Source organism: Eurosta solidaginis, chromosome 1, assembly GCF_040869045.1.
Source record: "Eurosta solidaginis isolate ZX-2024a chromosome 1, ASM4086904v1, whole genome shotgun sequence".
Taxonomy (NCBI): domain Eukaryota; kingdom Metazoa; phylum Arthropoda; class Insecta; order Diptera; family Tephritidae; genus Eurosta; species Eurosta solidaginis.
In genome coordinates, this window is record NC_090319.1 from 205,661,084 (window position 1) to 205,680,548 (window position 19,465).

Sequence of the window (19,465 nt, forward strand, 5' to 3'; positions counted from 1 at the left end):
CAAGCCAAGGCCGATGTAAAAAATGCGGCGAAAAACATCACACGATGTTTCACATCTCCTCGATTGATGAAGAGGAACAGCTACTCCACGAAGCCCGCTCCAAGCCATGGAGTGTACAAGTTGAGGAGGAGCTGGAATCACCCCGTGAGCGGATTGACGACTCCATATCGTTATATGCGTCAGATGCTGGAACGGAGACTGGGCCTCTTCGTCCAGCTCGAATCCACCGAACCGGAGCGGAGACTCGGTCTCTTCGCCCAAACACAACACCAGCAGCCAAATCGTATCGACCGCTTTTGCAGCACGAAAGGAAGCGGCTCCAGCACAACCCATCTACCGTCCAGCGCCATGTTCGTGACGGCCGAGCGGAGACTCGGTCTCTTCGCCGGCAAACTAAGGCCCCTCAACGAAGACAACCACCGCGCGAGCGCAGAGCGGAGACAAGGCCTCTTCGCCTGCAACAACGACATCACACCCATCATCAACCACGAGATCGCAGTCACGGATCCAACTCGCTGCAGCTCACCACCGTGTCCGCCTTCCGGGCAGGGCTCCTAGCCCCGCATTCAGCTGCCACCGCCACCATGAAACCGACGGTAGCGATCACCCCCACCGCGGTCGTGAAAATAGAAGCAGGGGGGCGGCTACACCTCGTTCGCGCCTTAATCGACGGATGCTCCCCCACCACAGTGATTGCGGATGAGCTCGCCCAGGAGCTCCAACTTCCTACCAGCAACATTGGCGGGCAAGCAGGATGTCTGCTGCGTATCCGAGGAAGACACGGACAGAACAGAAGGATTGCGACCCATGCTGCGGTCGTAGCCAATTTTCGGCGCACGACACCCACAACCAGCATCGACAGTGCCATCGCAGCCCCGTACGCACATCTTCGTCTGGCGGATCCGCAGTTCTACTCATCCGCCCCGATCCGCCTCGTCCTAGGCACAGATGTATATGCCGAGATAATACTCCCAGGGATTCTGCCCACCACGTTTGGCCCTTTGTTAGCTCAGAGTACCATCTTCGGTTGGGTACTCTCGGGCACAGCGAAGGCCTAACAGCAAAATGTTCGGTAACGACCGAAATACATGAATTTTTACACTTTTTATCCTTTTTTATTTTATTGAATTTCTGTTGTACACAGTCGCAAGAGGTGTGCATTGTGAGTTCGTACAAGTGAAAAATCTTTCTATGCCTCCATTGCCATGCCTACGTGTCAAATCATAGCTGACAGGGAGAACGGCTGTCGCGAAGGGCCAGAGAATGGAAGAAAGGTTTCCTTTTCTTGTGTTCGCCGTTATTAAATTGAAGTTCCATGAATTGCACATTTGTTTCAAATCAGCTTTAAATTTGTATACAGAAAACATATTAATACTCACTCGCTGATCACTATTGTGAACGTTTTATCGAAAATTCGCCACTTGTATGAAGTCACAATGGAGGTGTGCGTTTTAAAAGCTTGTATCATTACAATCAGTTATTTTTTATTGAATTTTCTTCATGCAAAATTCACAAGCATAGAATTTCCAATGAATTTGTAATAAACGGCAAGAAATATGAACACGTATATCTTCTTACTTCTTTTCGCAATCCCTAGCTCTAGGCAAACCTGGCTCACGCCTTACACCATAACGGGAAAATTGGTGAATGACCGAGGCAGCAGCAACCAAGCTCCCACCATTTTGCGTGCCGCCAAGCCGGCGGACTGTCCGGCATTATGTTAAGTTAGATATAATTAATTATAAGTTTTTTATTTTTTTTTCTCTTCTTCACGGTCGGTGATCCTTGGCGGACTGTGATGTTGCGTACCGCAAGGGGGGCGGCATGTTTAGGCCCAATGCCTAACTTTTATCTGATTGACGGCGCCCCTCCCTAACGTTTTAATAATATTTCCAGCCACCCACACTCACGCCGCATTTGTGTGCATGCATGCACATGAATGCGTTTCATACGCATGCACGTGTGTGTGCGGGTTGTCAGCACCCATGCACGTATATGTGGGGGCTGTTGTGTGTGTGGCTTTTTTTCCCCTCCTTAATACCAGAGGACTTTTTCGCGGCTTAGCGGTTGTCCTCAACGGGATAACAGGTCTCTTTTTCGATTGACCGCCAAGCAGTTCACATCGCCCAGGATCACCATCGTCACTTAAAACACCAAGGTAATATTGTAACCACATTGTATTTTCCTTCACTCTAAATTAAATATTATATTACAACGAGGAAATTCCTCTCTGTGTTCTTATTTATTTCTTTTGAGCGCACCATCCACTCCAAGATCGACCCGTGTGCGGCTACCCACTGCCGGTTTACGACGCACTCAGGCCGAACACGGATGGTCGAATGATCGGCTGCGGTAATTGGTCTAACGGTTTTACTCAGTCGCTTCTGGTGGTGCTCCGAATTTTGACCATTGTTCACGTGTTCCCGCCTGGTCATTGCACAAAATGTGTCTAGAACGGCTGATCTCCTGGTCAAGGTGACTTCTAACGGCTGACCATCTATCGTGAAGGTGATGCCCCTTTCCCGTAGAAAGTCCATTCCTAAGATGATCCGTTCTGCCAGGTTCGGGATGACGGACATCATTGTGTTAGTCGTTCGTCCTTGGTACGTAGTCCTGGCTGGGTATGAATTCGAACTTTAGACACACGTCTGGTCTGCCAATTGGACGCTCCACCTGTTAAAATGTGGTTTGATGTTGTTCCTCTCCAGTAGGTTTCGCATTGACTCATCGACGTATGAAAGGGTGGCGCCGGTGTCCACTAGCGCGCGCACGCTCATGCCCTCGATTGTTATCGGTATGTAGAAATGGTCATCTACTTGCATTTCGGTAGTGGGTTCACAGCTTCGTGGTTCCATTGGCTTCTCTGGCCGAACAAATAGCGCTCGGCGGCTTCCTCTCACAGATTTTGACGGCATACTGGATGTGTTGTTTTCGGAGGAGTTGTTGGTGGAAGGGCATAGTCAGTCCCTGGAGAGGATGTTGTCTTGTCCACAGCTTGAGCAGAACATTCTCCAGCGGCCCCTGCATTGGAAGCGGCGGTGTCCGCGTTCCTTGCAGCGCCAGCTGCACTCCTTTCTATCGTACTCCGTTTGAAGATGATACAGACTGTGGATCGCCACTTTGCCCTGTTTCGCTTCCTCGATTTTTTGCAGCTCATATTCTTCCGTTATTTCCAGGAGTTAATCGATCGTCTTAAACTCGCTGCGCTTGACGAAGAGGCGGTATTCAACCCATAGGCCATCGTATATTCGCTGGAGGTGGTTTTCCTTGCACTTTGTCGGATGCTGGCGGATCAGCGTTTCCAATGCGAAGACGAAGTCCTTGGCTTTTTCTCGGCCTTGTTGCCTGCGTTTTCGGATGGCCTCTTCTAAATGTTGACGATGACGCTTAGGCAGGAAAAAATGTTTCACCTCCCTTCAAAAATCGCTCCAGTGGTTGATTTGTTGCTTACGGATGCGGTACCATTGAAGTTCTTTGCCACGTAACAGTTCCTGCAGCATTAGGAGGAGCCGGTCGACGGGGATGCGGTAACATTCGGCGAGCTCCTCCATCCTCTCTAGAAATTCGTGCAGCGACTAAAAAAAAATAAATAAATGTAAGGCGCGATAACCTCCGAAGAGATCTAAGGCCGAGCTTCTCTTCCAATTTGCGTCGTGCTCCTCTTGATTTTTCCCTACAAATTGGCCGGACGGGACCTACATGTTTTATGCCGACTCCGAACGGCATCTGCAAGGCAGATGAGTTTTCACTGAGAGCTTTTCATGGCAGAAATACAATCGGAGCGCTTGCCAGACACTGCCGAGGGGCGACCCCCCTTAGAAAAATTTTCTTCTAATTGAAAAATCTTATTTCTAAAATTTTGATGTTGCTTTGCCCGGGAGTTGAACCCAGGGCATACGGTGTGATAGGCGGAGCACGCTACCATCACACCACGGTGGCCGCCTCCTGCCCCAAAAAATGCAGATCCCAATGGCGCACGGTATACATTAGCTCACCGGTGCTCATTTCGTCTCGTTTCGGTTGCGCGCGTTCTCTCTCATCCGCATGCGAGGGGAGATTTTGTATCTGGATGTCGGGTATTGATTTATTCGGTGATGTTGGGGTGATATTCGTTACAGTTACTGTCGGTGTTGGTAGTTTAAATTTTTCTCTTTGTCCTCTTCTACTTCCTTCTCCAATTCTTTCAGTAGGTCTTCGCTTGATTTCCTCGTGTGTTTTGTTTGTATGTACGTGCTCAATGCGCGCCGCAGATCGGCTACGGTTTGGCCCTCCACGTGAATCATATGCTTCTTGCACTCCACTATCAGCCTCTCCCTTTTCAGTAAGCATATTCAATTGAGGGAGTCTGTATTCAGCATCGTACCTTCGGGAACCGGTATGTTTGTTGTTTCTAGTGGTGTGTTCATCGAACCCGTCAGTATTGGTGGTTGTAGTATTTGGTTTTCCACGGTCATCTGCGGGGGAGGGTCCCTGCTCGGGCGCCATTTATGAGGTGGGTTTTGTCTAAGGCTGGGGTAACACTCAGTCAATCCAGAGTCGAGTAGAGGTCCCACAAACCCCTACTGAATAAAAACACAATATTTATGTGTCACAAACACACGCACACACGGCTGGAGGTATTAGGCGGGCAGCAGCTTTCCGCGGCAACATGGTGAAGGAGCGGACCGGCGGCTAACGGTCGTCGGAGCAGCGGCGACTTAACGGCGGTAGGATGGCGAACGGCCAGTTGTTGGTGTTTCAGCGGCGGCACCAGTAAGGCGGGATCGGCACGGTGGTAGTATGGCGGACGGCCAACGTTCGGCGTAGCACCGGAAGGATGGAAGCTGCGGCGGCACCAGAGGGGCGACAATGCGACGGCAGCGGCGGTGGGCTACAGAGCGCTTACCAGTGCCGGGAGAGAGGGAAAGTAGGCTGGCGATGGGGTTCACCTGGACAGCGGCGGTTCCTTTCGGGCGGTGTCGGTTGGCGGTATCGGCGGAATCGGATTGATAGGTAGTCTTCGGCGGGGTCGGTCACCTGGGGAAGAGACTGTGAGGACGCGGGTTAGTGCTGTTTTCACCGCTGGACATCCCCGCCTCCCTACTTGCACGCTGATAAAAGGTGCGTGCCCCGTGGATCGATCCGTGTGCGGAGTGGAAGTGCACCTTAACGGCACAGCGCCCGAACTGTAGAGAGGGGGTCGTGCGGTCGTTCGGGCGGCGAGCCATCCCCTTCCTGGCCAGGGCGACGGAGGGAAATAGCGCGAAGACACCACTCTCGTCGTCCGGGCGATGCAACGGGGGTGACCGCCGCCACGGCCGCACCCTCTTCTCCCCAGCTCGGTAGTGGGAGTGTTTAACCCGCTCCGGTCAGCTTATTATACAAGAGCTGAGGGAGGAGGGGTCGCTTGGTCGTTCAGCGTCGCGCCACTCGACACCTGGGTGGACGACGGAGGGAGATAGTCTGAAGACACCACTCGCGCCATCCACCCCAGGTGAAGGGTGACCCGCGCCATACCAGCGCCTCCTTCCGTTCAGTCCGAGCTGCGGGGGAGGGGCGGTTTAGTTATTAGGGCGTCGTGCCCCACAACACCTAGGTGGACGACGGAGGGAGATAGTCCGAAGACACAACTCGGGCCTTCCAGCCCAGGTGGAGGGTGACCCGCGCCATGACAGCGCCCCTTCCACTCAGCTAGCTAGCCAGATTGGCAATTTTGTCTTTAAAAAGACAACCACTCCCGCAGCCTCACCTGTGAGGACTGAATTGCAAAAATGCAAATTCGGTGTTTATACGGGTGGTGCCGCAAATTGTTTGAGAAACTAATACACCATTATTGTGATTTTCTTGTGTTGATGGAACACACCATTCGTTTGCCATCAGTCATTGGTAGCGTGTGGTTATTTACCATAGTGGTTGTTGGCTATGCTATAGTACAGGGGGTTCAGGTGTAAGTGAAAAAGGAAGTACAGGGGTGTTATGTTATTGTAACGCTACGCTACAGTCCCCATCCAACTTCGGTTGGCGGAAAGCTGAGGTGGGGAAGATGGATCTCCAGGCATGGCCTAGGTTTTATGCCGGTGTGCATGTGGGCGAAGCACTTTATTAATTATTTCTTTTCTCTCCAAAATATACAGAGTCATACCACTTATATCTAACAGAGTTTATGTTTATATGCCACGTTTTTAATTCATTTTTATAACGTAAGAATAATTACATTTCATTGTTCTTAAAACTAACAAAGTATATTTCATACAATTCATTATAATACAAAACATTCTTCTTCTTCGTGTCCATCTTCCTCGGGTTGTGATTTCATCATGGCCATCAGGTACACGGTAAAATGTGACCCGAAAAAAATTGGACCCCTTTGCATTTTTGCTCGGTTGGTTGGCCACTGGTACTGCTCCCTCCGTGGGCACCCGCTCTGACGACGTTTTATTTCACCGAAGTTTATGCTTGCTGAAGATGCTTTTGTACCGTCTTTGCTGACCATATTTATTGCAAGTGCCATTCGTGGAACCTCCTAATATCATGTGCGGTGGTCGCTCAGGAACGGTGCTAACGCTTTTCCGCCGAACAGCTTCCCATTGACGGTGAGGAAGGTTTTCGGACAACCAAGTCGTTATATGAACTTTTCTTGTAACGGTTTGAGCACGCTTGCCGTTTTTGCCTGGCGCGCCGGGATTAACTCCCCCTACTTGTAGAAATGGTAGATCATGGCGAGGAGGTAAGTGCTTATTAGCTTGGAACGTGGTAGTGGTGGCACGAAGTCGGTAGTTACTATTTCCAATGTCCGCGGATATTACACGGTTGCCAATAATCTCACCGGGCTCTTCTTTGTCGCTTTTTATTGTGTAAAATATATCTGGTTCGGTGTTTTGTAACGGGCGGCGGTACTGCGCATTGTATATCGTGTTCGGCGCTCTTTTTTGGTACTTTTTATTGAAGTTGTATTTTTGTATAGCCGGGTAACGGGGATAGAAGCGTTGCTTCAGCGGTCGGTTATTTTTACGGATGTTCGAATCTTCGGCTGCGGTAATTGGTCTAACTGTTTTACTCCCTGCATTGGACGCGGCGGTGTCCGCGTTCCTGGGAGCGCCAGCAGCACTCCTTTCTATCGTACTCCGTTTGAAGATGATACAGGCTGTGGATCGCCACTTTTCCCTGTTTCGCTTCCTCGATTTTTAGCAGCTCATATTCTTCCGTTATTTCCAGGAGCTCATCGATCGTCTTAAACTAGCCGCGCTTAACGGAGGGGCGGTATTCAACACGTAGGCCATCGTATATTCGCTCGAGGTGGTTTTCCTTGCACATTGTCGGATGCTGGCGGATCAGCATTTCCAATGCGAGGACGGAGTCCTTGGCTTTTTCTCGGCCTTGTTGCCTGCGTTTTCGGATGACCTCTTCTAAATGTTGACGATGACGCTTAGCCAGAAAAAATTTTTCACCTCCCTTCGAAAATCGCTCCAGTGGTTGATTTGTTGCTTACGGATGCGGTACCATTGGAGTGCTTTGCCACGTAACAGTTCCGGCAGCGTTAGGAGGAGCTGGTCAACGGAGATGCGGTAACATTCGGTGAGCTCCTCTATCCTCTCCAGAAATTCGTGCAGCGACTCCTCTCTCGGAAAATGCGAGGGGGGATTTTGTATCTGGATGGCGGGTATTGATTTGTTCGGTGAAGCTGGGGTGATATTCGTTACAGTTACTGTCGGTGTTGGTAGTTTAAATGGTTTCTCTTCGTCCTCTTCTACTTGCTTCTCCAATTCTTTCAGTAGGTCTTCGACTGATTTCCTCGTGCGTTTTGTATGTACGTACGTGCTAAATGCGCGGCGCAGATCGGCTACGGTTTGGCCCTCCACGTGAATCATATGCTTCTTGTACTCCACTATCAGCCTCTCCTTTTCAGTAAGCATATTCAATTGAGGGAGTCTGTATTCAGCATCGTACCTTCGGGAACCGGTGTTTTTGTTGTTTCTGGTTGTGTGTTCATCGAACACCGGAAGTATTGGTGGTTGTTGTATTTGGTTTTCCAAGGTCATCTGCGGAGGAGGGTCCCTGCTCGGGCGCCATTTATAAGGTGGGTTTTTTCTAAGGCTAGGGTAACGCTCAGTCAATCCAGAGTCGAGTAGAGGTCCCACAAACCCCTGCTGAATAAAAATACAATATTTATGTGTTACAAACACACGCACACACGGCTGGAGGTATTAGGCTGGCAGCAGCTTTCCGCCGCAAGACCGGCGGCTAATAGTCGTCGGAGTAGCGGCGACTTAACGGCGGTAGGATGGCGAACGGTCAGTTGTTGTTGTTTCAGCGGCGGCACCAGTAAGGCGGGATCGGGGCGGTGGTAGTATGGCGGACGGACAACGTCCGGCGTAGCGCCGGCGGGATGGAAGCTGCGGCGGCAGCGGCGGTGGGCTACAGAGCGCGTACCAGGGCTGGGAGAGAGGGGAAGTAGGCTGCCGATGGGGTTTACCTGGACAGCGGTGGTTCGTTTCGGGCGGGGTCGGTTGACGGTATCGGCGGAATCGGATTGATCGGTAGTTTTCGGCAGGGTCGGCGAGGTCGGTCACCTGGGGAGGAGACTGTGAGGACTCGGGTTAGTGCTGGTTTCACCGCTGGACACCCCCGCCTACCTACTTGCACGCTGATTAAAAGTGCGTGACACCGTGGATCGATCCGTGCGCGGAGGGCAAGGGCACCTTAACGGCACAGCGTCCGAAACCAGAGCTGTGGAGAGGGGATCGTGCGGTCGTTCGGGCGGCGAGCCATCCCCTTCCTGGCCAGGGCGACGGAGGGAAATAGCGCGAAGACACCACTCTCGTCGTCCGGGCGGTGCAACGGGGGTGACCGCCGCCACGGCCGCACCCTCTTCTCCCCAGATCGGCAGTGGGAGTGGTTAGACCCGCTCCGGGCAGCTTTTTATACAAGAGCTGAGGGAGGAGGGTTCGCTTGGTCGTTCAGTGTCGCGGCACTCGGCACCTGGGTGGGCGACGGAGGGAGATTGTGCGAAGACACCACTCGCGCCATCCAGCGCAGTAGCGCTATTCACTAACTTTTAACGTATCTACATACGAGATTTTTAACATAAACACATTCGTTTGTTATATCACACTTGCGATTCACTAATTTAGTTTTAACAACACTTGTTAACTATCATTTCGATGTGGCAATGCTGGTAGTGAAATGACAAAATTTACGAAAAGTTCAAAGAGGAATCGAAAAAAAACAATAAATTTTTTGTACGTGCCAATAATTTTATGCAGCTATTTTAGCAAAGGGAAGTATTTTTGATACATATTTTATATTTAGATCAATTACTGCTTTTATTTCTCATTTTATATTTCAGAATGTCACCAAAACTGCATCATCCACAAAACGAAGCCGAGCAACAGCAGAGCCGATAACAATGATGGTGGACCTGCTTGAAGCGGTCCCTGGGTTAGCGTCCGGCAGATTCCAACGGATGCACGGCAAGTTGGAGCAGCAGAAGCAGTGGAAAAAGCTAGCGCGCAAGCTCAACGCCGTTGGAGGAGCTTCAAAGAGTGCAAAGCAATAGCTTACGGTAAGTACTGAGGAAAAAAGGGGGTAAATTTTGGGGATCTGAAAATCCGTTTTTAACTAACCTCCCGGTGACCTAGAGACTCCAAAATCACCACATAGTTTGGGGTGTAGTTATACTAAAACTTGTAGAAAAAAAATTGAGTTAGGTGATGCAAGGACCGAGACATCTAGAAAATTAATTTTCCTATAATAATTGTTTCCTGTGGGATATACTATATGTTTTAGTGAATGTGATGCCCAGAGTTCAAATAAAAATAAAACAAGGTTCACCCTAATATTTCATACTTTTTTACAGGTCTGGCGCTATCTAAAAAATCGCACGAGCAATCGAGTGAAGGACATAAATAACCAGCGGGCCCAAATGGGAAATGGGTGGCGCCTTTGACCGATACAGAGAAGCGCATCGTGGAGTTAATTGGGGACTGATATGTTGAAGGCGCAGGCATATGTAGGGAAAGTGTGCCAATGTATGAGGTCAGTATATAGTTATACAGCTATACCTATTATCATTATTAACTTATTGATTCATTCTATTTTAAATTTTTAGGAAATGCATTTAGTGATGGAGGAGGGCGAAGGAGAAGTGAAGTGAAGTGAAGCATCGAGGAGCTAGATGCCAGTAGCGAGGTGCAATCCCAAGGCGAGGGTGAAGAGCAGCCAACCACTTCTTCTGCTGCCATTGCAGTAACGAAAATATGTGCTCCAACCCCCCTACAACTCCTGCAATTCGCCCCAGAACTCCCACAACCACCCAAAGAACTTTTGCACAAACTCCTCGTAGGTCCTCGAGAACGAAATTCAACGACGAGGAGGCCGAGCGCCAAAACAGGCTTTTGACGATTGCTGAGAAACAGGTAGATACTATGAGGGTAAGAAATAATTGAAAGTTCAATATATTTTACAAAATATAAAATCCTTAGTTAAATTAAAAAATACCAACAGTGTCCTTACAAATTTAAAATATAAATTTTCTCATCCTCTAGATGCTGGCCGAAAACCAAATAAAGTTGGCTGAAATCAAGAAAAGCAGACGGAGGCCACGTTTGCAATGTCCAGGCAATCGAAATAATGGGAAAAGGGTTGGAAGTGTGTGCCGAAGCTTTCAAAGAACTGTCAGGTGCAATACTAAACAATGACTGATTTACCAAATAATTAAGTATAAGATATTTACTATAAATATATATTTTTAGTTTATACGTATCGCTAACATCAACCATAAAGCCATTTTAGAGTTAGTTTGGTTTAGTTTTTTACATTCACTTGCTTTTTTTTTTACTTTTCATAGATTACTGTTTCATGCTTCTTCTCATTAATGCATTACCTTTACCCACTGATTATGTAAATACTATTTAGTTGTTGAAAATACGCTTTACATTTGACGATAGGGATAATATTAAGGTTGACTTTCTAGTCATTCTAAATTAATTTCCTTTTTTAATTTTCGACTTGAAATGAATTGTACCTGTTTTGTTATTCGTTTTATATAACGTTTGCTGTTGACGTTTTTGTTAAATATGTTTAAGATATCAAAGATGTTTAGTTTTTAAAAATATGTTTAATTATTACGCGAAACGTATGCAACTTTTTTTAAGGAAACCGTTACACTCTATTAAAATCTTAATTTAATAAATTTTAATTTAATAAAATCTTATTGTATTAATCATAAATTATTTAAAACACAAATAAATACGGTACTGTTTAATGGCTTACTTGAAAAAAGATGCATATGTTTCGAACTATACTTACTTTATAAACAAAAATAAAATTAAAAAATGTGATACGAAAGTTCTATATTATAGGTCTGCATAATAACAAATTAGTTTTCCTATGGGAATCTTGAATACTCCTTTTAACTAACTTCCGCAGTATTTTTAAAACTTGCAACTTTTTCAATGTGTTTAATAAATTTAACAAAATTCCATGAAATAAAAAAAATTTAAATGTTTCTTATTCAATTCATTTTTGTTTTATTTGGATTAATAATAATAATTAATATATGAATACTTATATATTATAATACTCGAATGAATTTGGTACTTAATAGAAGGTAGGTACTAAATTTCATGGCAATATAAAAATTGTGAGTAATGAAACTTGAAAAAAAAACCGTCTTTTGTAAAATTTCTTGTTTGGCTCACACGTCTTTTTTGTGCACAGGGCTCGATATGCACATATTTTTAGGAAAAGAAAGTATTTATCAATCTCTCTTGGACACGTTTGCCAGCGGAAGACACTGAACTTATATTATCGGGATTGTCGTCCGTCAGCGGGCCCAAGACTAAGTTCATGTCTTCATTTTCAGTTGGCTGGTCGCCAAATGAATATTATGCAAGATTGCGCACGCATTTACAATGTTACCAGCAAAACCTGGCTCATATTGAAGAGTCCTGTGTTGCGACAAACAACGCCAAGTTCCTTTTAATACACCAAATAGTCTCTCAATGGGATTTCTGGCTTTGCATAGCGCCTCGCTATACCGAAACTTGGGCGTACCTTCGGGTTGGTTCGGTAATGGCGTCATAAGCCACGGCTCCTAGGGATATCCAGAATCTCTTGCAAGTTGCGTATCAAAAAATTACATGAATTTCGCTGTAAACTGGATAGAAATACCTATCAGAAACAAGTTCCGGTATCCATTTTGATGGTCTCTCTGCAAAATTCGACGTACAGCACAGGAGCTCCATATGAAGGCGTCATGGCGAGCCCCTGGAAATTCGGCATTTATGTTTAAGAGTTTTAGATTCGGGTTACATATCTACGAAAAAATTTACATGTTATATACATAGGCCAATATATTTTATATTTACCTTACCATTTGAACATTTATGGAGTGATATCCATGATGGTCACGTACGCTTCCTCATGATGTTTCGGAGCCAAAATGGCAATGTGCGTACAGTCAATTGCGCCTATCGTACCCCCAACGAATGGCGCAGGTGCGGCACTAAAAACCTCTTTTGCTGCTTGACGATCCGCCTCAGTCATAGGGAACTTAATCTCCTCATAAAACATGGCGGAGTTTATGGCATCGGTTACTCGGTGGATGCAGCGGCTTATTGTGGATGGGCTCATTGAGATGCCCCACTGTTCTCCCGCAGGCCTTCGGTAGCATCCCGTAGCATAAAAACGAAATGCACACAAAACCTGTAAAGGAAAGGTATGCAAAAAAATTGTTAATTTCCAATAAGGATAAATAAATTTTGGCAATCATATGCAACAGCACGTATCTGCTAAAGCTGGTCCAAAAGTCACGTTTTAGCCTCGGTATTTATAATCGGAAATCAATGAAGTTATTGGAAAGCTCCAAAAATAACCCTTAGCCCATCTAACACCCTTTACGTGACCTCCAATATTTCCGGGCAAAAAGCCGGGCAATAACCACATGGCGATGAGTGAAAATTTACACTTTGTTTGCAAATATTTCTTGACAGTAATAGGATTCTTCATACACGTCTTTTTAAACTTTTTTGGTAGCAGTTGCGTGGTGCAACATAGAATTACCTAAATGTTACCTGCTTCTCTGGAGAAATTGCTGTGATCCCCCGTCCCCGTAAATGTTCCTGCAGGCGCTCCGCAACGTCTTTGGCAATGTCAGGACTCACCCGGTACAACTTCCTAAACTCGGAGGAAGCTAGGTCAAATGGATCGTCTATGTCCCTCAGTAAACGCCGATCTACTGCTGCGTGCCTGGCAATTGCATTCCGGGACATACTAAAGGCAACAAACTCGAAAGCCATATTTTTTTTAAATAAAATGTAATTTTGCACAAACCAAACGAAAGTAAACAATGTTTTAACAGCTTACACAAAATCTGCATTATAATAAATAGTTAGTGAATAGCGCTACAGGTGAAGGGTGACCTGCGCCATACCAGCACCCCCCTTCCGATCAGTTCGAGCTGCGGCAGAGGGGCGGTTTAGTCATTAGGGCGTCGTGCCCCACAACACCTAGGTGGACGACGGAGGGAGATAGTCCGAAGACACCATTCGCGCCATCCACCCCAGGTGAAGGGTGACCCGCGCCATACCAGAACCCCCTTCCGTTCAGTCCGGGATGCGGGGGAGGGGCGGTTTAGTCATTAGGGCGTCGTGCCCCACAACACCTAGGTTGACGACGGAGGGAGATAGTCCGAAGACACCACTCGCGCCTTCCAGCCCAGGTGGAGGGTGACCCGCGCCATGCCAGCGCCCTTCCACTCAGCTAGCTAGCCGGCGTGGCAATTTTGTCTTTAAAAAGACAACCACTCCCGCAGGCTCACCTGTGAGGACTGAATTGCAAAAATGCAAATTCGTTGTTTATACGGGTGGTGCCGCAAATTGTTTGAGAAACTAATACACCATTATTGTGATTTTCTTGTGTTGACGGAACACACCATTCGTTTGCCATCAGTCATTGGTAGCGTGTGGTTATTTACCATAGTGGTTGTTGGCTTTGCTATAGTACAGGGGGTTCAAGTGTAAGTGAAAAAGGAAGTACAGGGGTGTTATGTTATTGTAACGCTACGCGACAGTCCCCCTCCTACTTCGGTTGGCGGAAAGCTGCGGTGGGGAAGATGGATCTCCAGGCATGGCCTAGGTTTTATGCCGGTGTGCATGCGGGCGAAGCACTTTATTAATTATTTTTTTCTTTTCTCTCAAAAGTATACAGAGTCATTCCACTTATATCTAACAGAGTTTATGTTTATATGCCACGTTTTTAATTCATTTGCATAACGTAAGAATAATTATATTTTATTGTTCTTAAAACTAACAGGAGTATATTTCATACAATTCATTATAATACAAAACATTCTTCTTCCTCGTTTCCATCTTCCTCGGGTTGTGATTTCATCATGGCCATCAGGTACTCGGTAAAATGTGACCCAAAAAAAAATTGGACCCCTTTGCATTTTTGATCGGCTTGTTGGCCACTGGTACTGCTCCCTCCGTGTGCACCCGCTCTGACGTCGTTTTATTTCGCCGAAGTTTATGCCTGCTGAAAATGTTTTGTACCCTCTTTTCTGACCATATTTATTGCAAGTGCCATTCGTGGAATCTCCTAATCCCATGTGCGGTGGTCGCTCAGGAACGGTGCTAACGCTTTTCCTCCGAACGGCTTCCCATTGACGGTGAGGAAGGTTTTCGGACAACCAAGTCGTTATATGAACTTTTCTTGTAACGGTTTGAGCACGCTTGCCGTTTGTGCTTGGCTTCTTAGCTTGGAACGTGGTAGTGGTGGCACGAAGTCGGTAGTTACTATTTCTCATGTCCGCGGATATTACACGGTTGCCAATAATCTCACCGGGCTCTTCTCTGTAGCTTTTTATTGTGTAAAATATATCTGGTTCGGCGTTTTGTAACGGGCGGCGGTAGAGCGCATGGCATATCGCGTTCGGTGCTCTTTTTCGGTACCCTTTATTGAAGTTGTACTTTTGTATAGCCAGGTAACGGGGAAGAAGCGTTGCTTCAGCGGTCGGTTATGTTTAGGGATGGTCGAATGATCGGTTGCGGTAATTGGTCTAACGGTTTTAATCAGTCTCTTCTGGTGGTGATCCGTATTTTGACCATTGTTCACGTGTTCCCGGCTGGTTATTGCACATAGTATGTCTAGCTCGGCTGATCTCCTAGTCAAGGTGAACTCAAACGGCTGGGCATCTAGCGTGAAGTTGATTCCCCTTTCCCGTCGATAGTCCATTCCTAAGATCATTCGTTCTGTCAGGTTCGGAATAACGGACATCATTTTGTTAGTCGTTCGTCTTTGATACGTAGTCCTGGCTGGGTAGGAATTCGGACTATAGACACACGTCTGGTCTGCCAATTGACGCTCCGCCTGTTAAAATGTGGTTTAATGTTGTTCCTCTCCAGGTGGTTTCGCATTGGCTCATCGACGTATGAAAGCGTGGCGCCGGTGTCCACTAGCGCGCGCACGCTCATGCCCTCGATGGTTATCGGTATGTAGAAACGGTCATCTACTTGCATTTCGGTAGTGGGCTCGCAGCTTCGTGCTTCCATTGGCTTCTCTGGCCGAACAAATAGCGCTTGGCGGCTTCCTTTCACATAGTTTGACGGCATCCTGGATGTGTTTTTGTCTGTGGAGTTGTTGGTCGAAGGGCATAGGCAGTCCCTGGAGAGGATGTTGTCTTGTCCACACCTTGAGCAGAACATTATCCAGCGGCCCCTGCATTGGAAGCGGCGGTGTCCACTTTCCTTGCAGCGCCAGCAGCACTCCTTTCTATCGTACTCCGTTTGAAGATGATACAGGCTGTGGATCGCCACTTTGCCCTGTTTCGCTTCATCGATTTTTAGCAGCTCATATTCTTCCGTTATTTCCAGGAGCTCATCGATCGTCTTAAACTCGCTGCGCTTGACGAAGAGGCGGTATTCAACCCGTAGGCCATCGTATATTCGCTCGAGGTGGTTGTCGGATGCTGGCGGATCAGCGTTTCCAATGCGAGAACGTTGTCCTTGGCTTTTTATCGGCCTTGTTGCCTGCGTTTTCGGATGGCCTCTTCTAAATATTGACTATGACGCTTAGGCAGGTAAAAATGTTTCACCTCCCTTCGAAAATTGCCCCAGTGGTTGATTTGTTGCTTACCATTGGAGTGTTTTGCCACGTAGCAGTTCCGGCAGCGTTAGGAGGAGCCGCGTTAGGAGTGCGCGGCGCAGATCGGCTACGGTTTGGCTCTCCATGTGAATCATATGCTCCTTGCACTCCTCTATCAGCCTCTCCCTTTTAAGTAAGTATATCCAATTGAGGGAGTCGGTATTCAGCATCGTACCTTCGGGAACCGGTGTGTTTGTTGTTTCTGGTGGTGTGTTCATCGAACCCCGGAAGTATTGGTGGTTGTTGGATTTGGTTTTACACTGTCATCTGCGGAGGAGGGTCCCTGCTCGGGCGCCATTTATGAGTTGGGTTTTGTCTAAGGATGGGATAACGCTCAGTCAATCCAGAGTCGAGCAAAGGTCCCACAAACCCCTACTGAATAAAACCACAATATTTATGTGTTAAAAACACACGCACACACGGCTGGAGGTATTAGGCGGGCAGCAGCTTTCCGCCGCAAGATTGTGAGGGGACGGACCGGCGGCTAACGGTCGTTGGAGCAGAGGAGGTTCGGCAGGACGGTTGAACGGTCGGGTAACGGACGGATTGGTACGGCGGTATGGAAAAAGCGGCAGGACCGATGCAGCCGCTTAACGGCGGTAGGAGTCGGACGGAGAACGGTCGGCGTAGCACCGGCGGGATGGAAGCAGCGGCGGCACTAGAGGGGCGACGATGCGACGGCAGTGGCGGTGGGCTACGGAGCGTGTACCAGGGCTGGGAGAGAGGGAAAGCAGACTGGCGATGGGGTTTACCTGGACAGCGGCGGCTCGTTCCATGCGGGGTCGGTTGGCGGTATCGGTGGGATGGGGTTGATCGGTAGTCTTTGGCAGGAGCGGTAGACCGCGGGGTCGATCTCCTGGGAAGAAACTGTGAGGAATCGGGTTAGTGCTGGTTCCACCGCTGGGCAACCCCGCCTCCCTGCCTGCACGCTGATAGAAGGTGCGTACGGGAGCGGGGCTGTACCAGCTGCAACACCGCGGATCGACCCGTGCGGGGAGGGGAATTGCACTTTAAAGGCACAGCGGTAACCCCTTGTGCACACGTATTGGCCCACGGCCGAAACCATAGCTGTGCAGAGGGGGTCGTGCGGTCGTCCGGGTGGCGAGCCATCTCCTGCCTTGCCAGGGTGACGGAGGGAGATATTCCGAAGACACCACTCTCGTCGTCGCGGCGGCGCAAAGGGGGTGACCCGCCCCACGGCCGCACCCTCTTCTTCCCAGCTCGCTAGTGGGAGTGGTTAAACCCGCTCCGGCCAGCTTATTATACAAGAGCTGACGGTGGGGAGGGGTCGCTTGGTCGTTCGGCGTCGCGCCATTCGCTACCTGGGTGGGCGACGGAGTGTTCAACATTTTCCAACTTTTGACATCGTTTCTCTAGAAAGGTAGTGAATTGTTTGCACGACGGTATAACATCCAAGGGAGCAGTTTCTTCCCACTTTGTCTGCGTTGCACTATCTACCTTTTGAAGAAGAATATGTATGACAATGCATGCCGTTATTTGTTCCGAATTCCCAATTTTTAGCAGTGCTCTTAAGTTGGCGTTAACCTTGTCAGACAGCTCACGCAATTTAGCTGCCGAAGAAGACTCCACCCTCTTAAGCCCCAGAATCTCAGTGATGTGCCCCTGGAAAATAAGACGCTTATTGTTAAAACGTTTTTCAAGTAGTTGTAAAGCAACACTATAATTTGAACCACTGATCTCTAACGAACGGATGGTGTCTACTGCTACCCCTTTCAGCGATGTTTGCAAATGCTGCGTCTTTTCGACATCGTTAGATCAGGATCCTTCCCGATTTTGGTAGTAAACATGGAGATAAGGTCGGTGTATTCAGTGTAGTTTCCGCTGAAAACAGGCAACTTCAGCTCAGGTAGACGTGGCCGACTTTGCATTATAATGGTTTGCCCTTCATATGTTTGGTCATGGCGCATAGTTGAAGAAGGTGGCATTTGAGATGAACGCTTTCGAATCTCATGCTGAATACGAGACCTGAGTGAGATGATTAACTCATCGAAGGTTGATCGCAGCTCCCCACCGATTTCATTAAAATCAAGTACTTCGAGTATGTCATGCGCTGAACAAAACGAAGTGCTAATGTGTTCAAGACGTTCCAATTGCACATTTAATTCAGTTTCGTTGATTAAACCAATTTTTTCACTTTCAATGTCTTCTGCCATCGTAGCAGTGTACCTTACCAATTAAAAATAAGAAAGTTGTTGTAGAAAAGGTTCACGAAAAAACTTTATTTCCGCTAATAAAATTAAAGATGTTGCGGTAAGCACCCTGATGAAAAGCAATAACAAGATTTTGTAGCGGTAAAAATGTGTGGATTTTAATTGCTTGAAAAATATGCACCACCAGCGACACTTATGTACCCAATCCGGAATATATATATATAGATGCGAATCTCCGTTAATTTTATATCACAAAAATCGATATTAAAAAAATATATTTATCAAGACGTTAGATATTGTCCTGAATTTAACAATAAAGATCACGTCGGGGTCACCAAAAAATGTGTAGCCAACGAGCTTTTTCGATGGCTATTTTAATTTGCCGAAATAAAAATCCCAATTTCCAATAAACGGTATACATTTATTGAAGCGATTTGAAATGCATCCGGGTTCGATTTAGCCCGTGCACTCTGATTAGCGATTGAACAACGAGTAAAAAATTTAAATGTTAGGTGAAACTAATTAGAGCCTTCAGCAAAGGCAAAAGCAATAAATGAGATTAATTTGGATGAATTTGTGTATATGAACGTATGTATATGCTAGTATGTATCTAAAATGAATTTGCCTTCTCATTGCTTCCAAGAGCAATTTACAATGTATGTATATATGTACATATGTAAAATGTATTAATTTGGAGTGGAGTTTGTCATACTATATTAACTGGACTGCGCTGCTAGCATTGTTCTGTTTTCGGCAGTGCCCAGCAAGCCAGTAGCTAATGATTCCGCTGTAGACAGTGCAGGCGTAACCAAACAAACATAATTTTTTTTCTTTTATACACATATATACCTACATGCATATATATATTACACATGGTGTAGTATGGCGTGGAATTCACCTCACTTCAAACACACGTAACACTACGAACATTCGTCCATTGACCCAGATAACTACCATGAGGTCATTCGCGTTTGCCAAGTCGCCTAATGTATTAATGCGTCATACCAAACTGCTCAATATTATAGAACCAACAGGAAATGAGTGCTGTTCGTCAAACGCTAATTGATGCATTGATTGCACCGACAAAAATACAGCTGGGCGAGTACCATACGTAACTGTATCAAGTTTGAAAATTTTAATGGGATGTCGTGGGGTATCGCGCCATAAAATGC

At 47.0% G+C, this 19,465-nt stretch overlaps 1 protein-coding gene and 1 long non-coding RNA gene across 3 annotated transcripts in view; both read left to right on the forward strand.

Moving 5' to 3' along the window:
- Window positions 1–19,465, forward strand: part of LOC137239534 (acetylcholine receptor subunit alpha-like) — a 1,517,845-nt gene that overhangs the window by 239,081 nt on the left and 1,259,299 nt on the right. The gene's annotated exons all lie outside the window — the stretch shown is intronic.
- LOC137240739 (uncharacterized) lies at window positions 5,921–10,991 on the forward strand. 2 transcript variants are annotated; one of them, XR_010949819.1, is made up of 4 exons: window positions 5,921–9,541; window positions 9,836–10,014; window positions 10,088–10,409; window positions 10,524–10,991. It is a non-coding gene; the product is annotated as an uncharacterized lncRNA (long non-coding RNA). The 2 variants fall into 2 exon arrangements; XR_010949818.1 differs by having other exon boundaries at window positions 5,921–10,014.